The sequence below is a fragment of the Lutra lutra genome, chromosome 5 (assembly GCF_902655055.1).
Source record: "Lutra lutra chromosome 5, mLutLut1.2, whole genome shotgun sequence".
Classification (NCBI taxonomy): domain Eukaryota; kingdom Metazoa; phylum Chordata; class Mammalia; order Carnivora; family Mustelidae; genus Lutra; species Lutra lutra.
In genome coordinates, this window is record NC_062282.1 from 128,476,631 (window position 1) to 128,486,677 (window position 10,047).

Here is a 10,047-nt window from a genome sequence, read left to right on the forward strand (position 1 = left end):
GTTTTCATTTTTCAAAATAGTTTTGGAAATTTTTGGATTTCTTGCTTTTCCATATAAAGTTTAGAATCAGTTTGTAGATTAAAAGTAGGTTTACAGGATTTCTCTGAGATTGTGCTCAATCTGTGATCAACTTGAGAAAAATTTACATCTTGATAATTTTCAGTTTTCCAATTAATGAACATGAGCTATCTTTTCATTTACCTAGATCTTCTTTGATATTTATAAACAGTGTGGTATTTTTTATCATACAAAGAATGCCTATTATTTTGAAGTTTGTTATATTTTTACTTATATTATAAATGACATCTTTTAAAAATTAATTGTCTAATTGTTTACTGCTGATTTGTTTAAAGACAAACGATTTTAGTATGCTGGCTTTTTTTTTTATTTCCTCTCTAACCAGCTAGACTCATCTATTTGATTTTATTTTTTCATTTTGTTTTATTTTATTTCTTTTCAGTGTTCCAGAATTCAGTGTTTATGCACTGCGCCCAGTGCTCCATGTAATACGTGCCCTCCATAATACCCACCACCAGGCTCGCCCAACCTCCCATCCCTCCCTCCCATCCAAAACACTCAGTTTGTTTCTCAGAGTCCACAGTCTCTCATGGTTTGTCTTCCCCTCCAGTTGCCCCCAACTCACTTCTCCCCTCCATCTCCCCATGTCCTCCATGTTATTCCTTATGCTCCACAAGTAAGTGAAACCATATGATACTTGACTCACTCTGCTTGACTTATTTCACTCAGCGTAATCTCTTCTAGTCCCGTCCATGTTGATACAGAAGTTGGGCATTCATCCTTTCTGATGGAGGCATAATACTCCATAGTGTATATGGACCATATCTTCTTTATTCATTCGTCTGTTGAAGGGCATTTTGGCTCTTTCCACAGTTTGGCGACCATGGACATTGCTGCTATGAACATTGGGGTACAGATGGCCCTTCTTTTCACTACATCTGTGTCTTTGGGGGTAAATACCCAGTAGTGCCATTGCAGGGTCATAGGGAAGCCCTATTTAAAATTTCTTAAGGAATCTCCACACTGTTTTCCAAATCGGCTGCACCAACTTGCATTCCCACCAACAGTGTAAGAGGTTTCCCTCTTACTTTCTCCACATCCTCTCCAACACTTGTTGCTTACTGTCTTGTTGATTTTGGCCATTCTCACTGGTGTAAGGTGGTATCTCAATGTGCTTTTGATTTGAATCTCCCTGATGGCTAATGATGATGAACATTTTTTCATGTGTCTGTTAGCCAGTTTTATGTCTTCATTGGAGAAGTGTCTGTTCATGTCTTCTGCCCATTTGGCGACGTGTTTATCTGTTTTGCGTGTGTTGAGTTTGAGGATTCTTTATAGATCTTGGATATCAGCTCTTTGTCTGTAGTGTCATTTGTGAATATCTTCTCCCATACCGTGGGTGGCCTCTTTGTTTTGTTGACTGTTTCCTTTGCTGGGCAGAAGCTTTTGATCTTGATGAAGTCCCAAAAGTTCATTTTCGCTTTTGTTTCCTTTGCCTCAAGACATATCTTGAAAGAAGTTGATATGGCTGATGTCGAAAAGGTTACCGCCTGTGTTCTCTGCTAGGATTTTGATAGATTCCTGCCTCAACATTGAGGTCTTTTATCTATTTCGAGTTATCTTGGTGTATGGTGTAAGAGAATGGTTGAGTTTCATTCTTCTACACATAGCTGTCCAGTTTTCCCAGCACCATTTATTGAAGAGACTGTTTTTTTTTTTCCCCACTATATATTTTTTCCTGCTTTGCAGAAGATTAGTTGACCGTAGAGTTGTGGGTCCATATCTAGGCTCCCTACTCTGTTCCACTGGTCTATGTGTCTGTTTTGTGCCAGTACCATGCTCTCTTGGTGATCACAGCTTTGTAGTAAAGCTTGAAATCAGGCAACGTGATGCCCCCTATTTTGTTTTTCTTCTTCAACATTTCCTTAGCAATTCAGGTTCTCTTCTGTTTCCATACAAATTTTAGGATTGTTTTTTTCAGCTCTTTGAAAAATGCTGGTGGAATTTTGATCGGGATGACATTGAAAGTACAGATGGCTCTAGGCCGTGTAGACATTTTAACAATGTTTATTCTTCCAATCCCTGAGCATGGAATGCTCTTCCATATTTTTGTGATTCTTCAATTTCTTTCATAAATGTTCTGTAGTTCCTGGAGTACAACTCTTTATTTTTTTATTTTTTATCTTTTTAAAATTTTTCTATTTATTTTATTTTTTTGAGAGATTTCTGAAAAGACATATTTATTTTAAGGTGTTTTGAGTTATTTTTCTTTTTTCCATTTTTTATTAATTTTTAAATTTTTTAATAAACATATAATGTATTTTTATCCCCAGGGGTACAGGTCTGTGAATTGCCAGGTTTACACACTTCACAGCACTCACCATAGCACATACCCTCCCCAATGTCCATAACCACACCACCCTCTCCCGGCCCCCTCCCCCCAGCAGCCCTCAGTTTGTTTTGTGAGGTTAAGAGTCTCTTATGGTTTGTCTCCCTCCCGATCCCATCTTCTTTCATTTATTCTTTTCCTATCCCCAAGCCTCCCACATTGTATATCCACGTCCTTATATCAGGGAGATCATATGATAGTTGTCTTTCTCTGATTGACTTATTTCGCTAAGCATAATACCCTCTAGTTCCATCCACGTCATTGCAATGGCAAGATTTCATTTCTTTTGATGGCTGCATAGTATTCCATTGTGTATATATACCACATCTTCTTTATCCATTCATCTGTTGATGGACATCTAGGTTCTTTCCATAGTTTGGCTATTGTGGACATTGCTGCTATAAACATTTGGGTGCACATGCCCCTTTGGAGCACCACGTTTGTATCTTTAGGGTATATACCCAGTAGTGCAATTGCTGGGTCATAGGGTAGCTCTATTTTCAGCTTTTTGAGGAATCTCCATGCTGTTTTCCAGAGTGGTTGCACCAGCTTGCATTCCCACCAACAGTGTAGGAGGGTTCCCCTTTCTCTGCATCCTCGCCAGCATCTGTCATTTTCTGACTTGTTAATTTTAGCCATTCTGACTGGTGTGAGGTGGTATCTCATTGTGGTTTTGATTTGTATTTCCCTGATGCTGACAACTCATTTATTTTAATATATCCTTTAATACTGTCTATGTGGACAATCATGACCTCTAAGACAGTTTATTTCTTACTTTCCAATTCATATGCCTTGTATTTCTTTTCCTTGTCTTATTGCACTGGCATGCATGTTATAGAATAGGAATGGTATGAGTAGAAATTCTTGTTTTGGTCCCAATCATAGAGTGAAACTAGTTGGTCTTTAACAATAAGATATGATATTAACTCTAGTTATTAACAGATATCTTTTGTAATATTAAAAATTTGGATTTAGTCATAGGCCATAGAGAAATTTTGTCATAAGTGCATATTGAATTTTGTCAAATATTTTTCAGGCATCTATTAAATAGATTTTTTTTCCTCTTTTAAAATATTGCTATAAATGAGTTACTATAGTAGTCAGGCTTCGTCAGAGATAGAGATATAGGACCAGTTAGGAGATAGAGATATAGAGATAGATAACAATTAGATACAGATTAATTTATTAAGGAATTGGCTGATGGACTAACACAAGTATGGAAGCTGAGAAGTCCCACAGTGTGCTGTCTATAAGCTGGAAACCCAGAAAAGCTGGTTGTGCAGTTTACTATGAGTCTGAAAGCCTGAGAATCAGGAGGCTAATGCTGTAATTCCCAGTCACAGGGCAGAAGACTCATATTCTAGTTCAGCATTTCATCATAAAGTTTTCCTCTGTGCACCTTTTTGTTCTATGTAGTCCCTCAGTGGATTGAAAGATGCCCACCCACATCATGGGCCAATCTGCTTTACTCAGTCAACTGACTTAAATGCTAATCTCATGTGGAAATATCCTCACATTCACAGGATAGATCTCACTTGCTCATTATACAATACCATACTTCTCTGTGATGGACTTAGTTTGCCAATGTTTATAAAGGATTTTTCATCCATGTTCATGAGGAATTTTGGTCTATAATCTTCTAACAATATCATTGTTTTGGTATCACTGCAATGCTGTTCTCATTAAAAGATTTGGGAAATATGCCCTCTTCTATTTTCTGGACAGGTTTTTTATTTTTTTTATGTTTTGTTATGGCTTTTTAAGCATTGGTATTTCTTCCATTAATATTTTATAGAATTCATTAATAAAACCATCTGAATCATTAGTTTTCCATTTTCAAAAGTTTCAGTTATGAATATAACTTCTTAATAGATATAGGACTAATTGTACTCTATTTCTTCTGGAGTGAGTTTTGTCATTTGTGTTTTTTAACCTTTCTTTTCAATCTGTCTTTAGCTTATTGGCTTATATCAGTAAGTTTTAGAGTGGTTTGTTATGCAGGAATAGCTAGCTTATATCAGTAAGTTTTAGAGTGGTTTGTTATGCAGGAATAGCTAACTGATACAGTCATTCCTTTAATCATTCATTAATTCAATGTATCTTTCATTACATAGTTGATCCTTGAACAATGCAGGGTTTAGAGGCACTTGTGTAGTTAGACCCCTTGTGTAGTTGAAAATCCACATGTATGTACTATGTTCTACTATATTCCTACAATAAAGTGAACTATAAAAAATTATTAATAAAAGCTAAGGAAGAAGAAATACATTTACAGTACTATACTGTATTTATATATTAAGTTATATATTTTAAAAAATTGTGTAAATGGATCTGTGCAGTTCAAACCTATGTTGTTTAAGAGTGAACAGTAGACTTTATTTATTTTTTTTTAAAAGATTTTATTTATTTATTTGACAGAGAGAGATCACAAGTAGACGGAGAGGAAGGCAGAGAGAGAGAGATAGGGAAGCAGGCTTCTTGCTGAGCAGAGAGCCCGATGTGGGACTCGATCCCAGGACCCTGAGATCATGACCTGGGCCGAAGGCAGAGGCTTAACCCACTGAGCCACCCAGGCGCCCCAACAGTAGACTTTAAATGACAATAATATTTTTTTAGATTCTGTAATATACATTGGGTATGATGACATAACTGAACTATAATAAGCCAGAATCTATTACATTCTGTAAATAATTATGCAATGTGTAAAGCCTAGTATAATAAGCACTAACTTATACAGGTTTATTCGGCTTTTACTATGAAAGTAGAAAGAAAACCTTTTTACTTTTGAAGCAAGTGCTGCTTACCAAGTAGTGCTGTGGAGCATTTCCTATGTACTAATCTGTAAGTAGCACTCTTCAAATAATAAGAACATGTTTAAAATTTTCTGTAATGTAAAAGGATAAAATGTATAGACCTCAACAAATCTTATTACTTTCTCTGGCTCATTCTACTCCAGCTGCACTGATGTCTCTACCAGTCATACATCATGCTTCACATACTCCCACCTTAGAGTCTTTGTAATCCCAGATTCCTCTACTTGAAAAATCTCATGTAGATTAATCCTTAAATGTTACTCCCCAGAAGGATGCTCCCTAGACATTCTGATTAAAATTATAATTCTTTCTTGTTTTATCTGCTTACCCTTTTTATTTTTTCATAGCATTGTATGAAAATAAACCATATATTTATTTATTTTCTGTCTTGCAACCTCACGTTAGTATACAAGCTCCACAAAAGAAGGGACTTTATTTTTGTTCACTACTTTGCTTCCCTTACAACTTTATCTTTATTGGCTAGAACAGAATTTAGCATACCACAGGCAAGCAATAAATACTGTTGAGCAAATAAATCTCCATTATTTTCGGGACTATTATTTTTATAACGAGTTACACACTCATATAGAATCAGAAAATTTGGTTTTGATTCTGTGATCTCCTACTACTAAATTTGAGCACATTATGTAATTTTTCTGAGTTTTTATTTGTTTTTAGTTTCTTAATTTAAACTTCCAACTCTGCTGTCATATACATTAATAACTTCTTGAAATTTTCCAGTGTTCCAGCCTTAAAGGATTACCCTTTCTTCATCATTACTAATAAAACTATTGTTCAGTATGCTACACACTTCTATACTCACTGTACTAAACAGTGATTTGAAATTTATTTAACTCGCTTATATTTGTCTTTTTTTCTTAAATAGAGTGACCAAAACAAGGGGGCATTAATCTTATTTTTTAGTTAGCCAGATTAATAGATCAACCTTTTTATCCTGTGGCCATCATTAATGAAAATACCTCACACATCTGATTGAGATTTGACATTTTATAGTCAAGGATTGAAGATTCTCCTTTTCTTTACTGGATAAAAGCCTATAGATGCTTGAAAAATCCCTGTTAGTACTTTACTTCAGATCTGTATAATTTATCTAACTTACAAAGACAAAAAGGCAAAAAAGTCAAGTGTTCTGTCTTTAGCCTTCCTAAAATTTCCACACAGACTGGATATTTCAGGCATTCCACTTGCATTTTCCTTTAGCTGGCAAAATTCAACCTACCCAGATGAGCTATCTTCTCATATAACCCATTCTTTACCCCTTCCCAAGTGTCATGGTCTTTTATACCTCCTTAATTTTCTCAGTTTCCTCTTTGTGTCAGAAATTTTCAAGCCTATAACACTGCAGTTATGGTGTGACCTTTCCCCTTGGGTACAGAAAAGCAGAGGGAAACTTCAAGATTCAGAGTTGGATCAGAAAAGGAGATCCATCACAGTGATGTGGATGTAGGGACAGTAGATGACTTCTTTCTTGACAGCAGGTAAAAAAAAAAAAAAAATAATGTCATCCTTCACATAATCTTTATGATTTTATTTTTCTGGAAGAGTGTTCTTTCCTTGTCCTTAAATTGTATTTATTTTTTTAAAAAATTTTTTAAATTTTTTTAAAGCTTTTATTTATTTGACACAGAGAGAGAGATCACAAGTAGGCAGAGCAGCAGGCAGAGAGGGGGGCGGGAAGCAGGCTCCCTGCTGAGCAGGGAGCCTGATGTGGGGCTGGATCCCAGGACCCTGAGATCATAACCTGACCCGAAGGCAAAGGCTTAACCCACTGAGCCACTCAGGTGCCCCCTTAAATTGTATTTAAAAGCCATTTTATTTACCCCTTTTCCATGTTGATAGGGAAAGTAGAGGAAACTCTACAAGGATTATATGACAAGGATTATATGCTCTGTTTTATAACTATAACTTTGTCAGATGTGTTGTGTCCTATGTAGAATAAATTCTTGATGGTGATAAAAATTAAGAGAACGAAGTATATTTCTCAGGCATGCTATTTGTTTTTTTTTTTTAAGATGGGTTTTATTAGGCTTTGATAGAACATTGTTCTTTTTTGTAATTCAAGTTTTGGGTTTTTTTTTCTATTTTATTACAATTTCATAAAACATATTCTGTCTTCATCTTAGTCTCATTTGCACAGTGAAAAAGCATATTTAAAATTTATATTTTAATATACATTTATTCGTGCTTAATAAAATCTTTTTTGGGGTGCCTGGGTGGCTCAGTGGGTTAAAGTCTCTGCCTTCGACTCAGGTCATGATCTCAGGGTCCTGGAATCGAGCCCCACATCAGGCTCTCTGATCAGAGAGGAGCCTGCTTCCCTTTCTCTCTCTCTGCATGCCTCTCTGCCTACTTGTGATCTCTCTCTCTCTCTCTGTTAAATAAAATAAATAAAAAATTTAAAAAAAAATAAAATCTTTTTTTAAACTCTCATTTATCTTTTTTCTGATATCCTTTTCTTCTGAATTGGTCTGTGTTATGTGTTGCACTTTAGAAAGCACTTTATCTGTCCTCTCCAGTTAGCTCCACACAGTAGCCTTGAGGAGGACAGATCATCCTACTGTTGCCAGACAAGAGAAGTTAAAATGTGTATCTTAGTTCACAGATTGGAGTGGAAGAGATAAGATTAAGGCCTTCAATCCTATTTTTTCAGTGCTATCTCTACTATATCAAGAAGACGGTCTGGAATGATGCAGCGAAGTGTTCCAGTCTTGCGTAGTCAGGTGTCATAGGAAAGAAGCGGCTCACTAAAGACTACATGTTTTATGGCTTTGTATGAAATTTATATGAAATTCTAGAAAAGGCAAAATCACAGTTTGCTTTCTGGAAGATCAGTGATTGCTTAGAAGCAAGGTGGGGAGAGAATTGACTACTGAGGGGTATAAGGGAGTCTTCCATGCTGATGGGAGCATTTCACAGCTTGACACTGGTGGTAGTTAAAATGACAATAGCCTCCCAATTACAAAACTGTAAGCTTACAATGAAATTAAACTTTTACATGTTTATTCTATCTGAATAGAGTGTAAAAGATATACATTGTCAGGAAACTGTTACCCCTATGCCAGTAACATAAATATGGAATTTATTTATTGCCCACTATGCTTAATCAATTGACTTTTTATTTTTTCATGATTTGCCTTTAAATCCCTTGGTAACCAGTCTAAGGCTGAGCAGGTTGTTAAAAGTGCAGAGCTATGTGTTTTTCTCCCATCTGACCTGATGGACTAATCACTAGGGCACTGTTGTGTTATTCAGAACATGGAATGAGGTCACATTTCTCCCTAGTGGAGAGTAAATAGCAAATGTACTTTAAAAAGTAACTGGCATTTAATGCCTAATCCTTAAGATTAGTTGATGTTAAAAATAAATTTTAAAAAGCCAAGAAATGCTTACTTTCTCACAAAAGGATTTGACCAACATTTTTTGGTTACTGATTTTCTGTATGTCCAGTCACATATACTTAAAATTTAAAAAAAGTATAAGCATATTGGTCAGCGAGTTGAAACAGTATAAATAGATTTTTTAAAAGATAAAGCATGTATAAGCTTACATTCTTTTTTATTGTTTCTTCTCATGCATAGCTTTTAAATAACTTGAGATGATGATTTTTCCTCATCCATTATTATTTTTTTTGTGATTTTAATGTGGGTAGTACCTAAAAAAATTTTGGAAGAGTGTAAATATATAAAAGGAAAAAGTGACATAATGAACCTTTATGGATCTAATATCCACTTTCAGAATAGTCAGTATATTCTACTCTAAGTCTATACTAATTCTCAATCGACATCCCCCCACTTTTATTTTCAGATAAATCCTAGATAGCACTTCAGTACATCCGAGCATGCAGTATCTATAAAGACACTTTAATATGTATCTATAAAAGACGCTTTAAAAATCATAATTCCAATATTTTTATCTTTTCTAAAGTAATTAAATACAAACCTTTAATGTGAAAAACACAGTATTAACATTTCTTTCAATATTTCATAGTATTTTTAACTTACTAGTTTGTTTGAATCAGGAAACAAAAGATATTCAGTGCATTTCATTGATACAATTTAAATTGCTTTTGATTTATAAGCTTCCCATCCATTTTTTTCTTTCAATTTATTTGATAAAGAAACCAAAGGTATTGATCCTATATAACTGCACATTTTGAATTTTGCTCATTGTCTCCTTTTGTATCAGTTAAGGTGGTCTGCATACCTTTTGCTTTAAAGAGTGGTTACATTTAGAAGGCTGATCAGATTTGTCCTATCTTTTTTATATTAATACTTCACGGGGAATTGTAGTTTCTATCATACCACATCAAGAGGTTATTATGTCTAGTTTTCATTTTTCTTGTTCTTACTGAGATTGATCTAACAGCTAGATATTTCTAATTTTTTTTTAAAGATTTTATTTATTTATTTGACAGAGAGAGATCACAAGTAGACGGAGAGGCAGGCAGAGAGAGAGAGAGAGAGAGGGAAGCAGGCACCCCGCTGAGCAGAGAGCCCGATGCGGGACTCGATCCCAGGACCCTGAGATCATGACCTGAGCCGAAGGCAGCGGCTCAATCCACTGAGCCACCCAGGCGCCCAGATATTTCTAATTTTTTAAGCATCAATACAAACTTAGAATGTTACCAATACAGTATTTTTATGAAAATTAAGATTATCAAAACATTTAAGATATCTGCACTTTTTTAATGTTTACATTATTTTAATTAAGATCTTTTCTATTCTTTTGTATCTATCAGTTTATTTATTTTTATTATGGTCAATATGCGTAACAAAATTACCATTTTTACCATGTTAAAGTGTATAG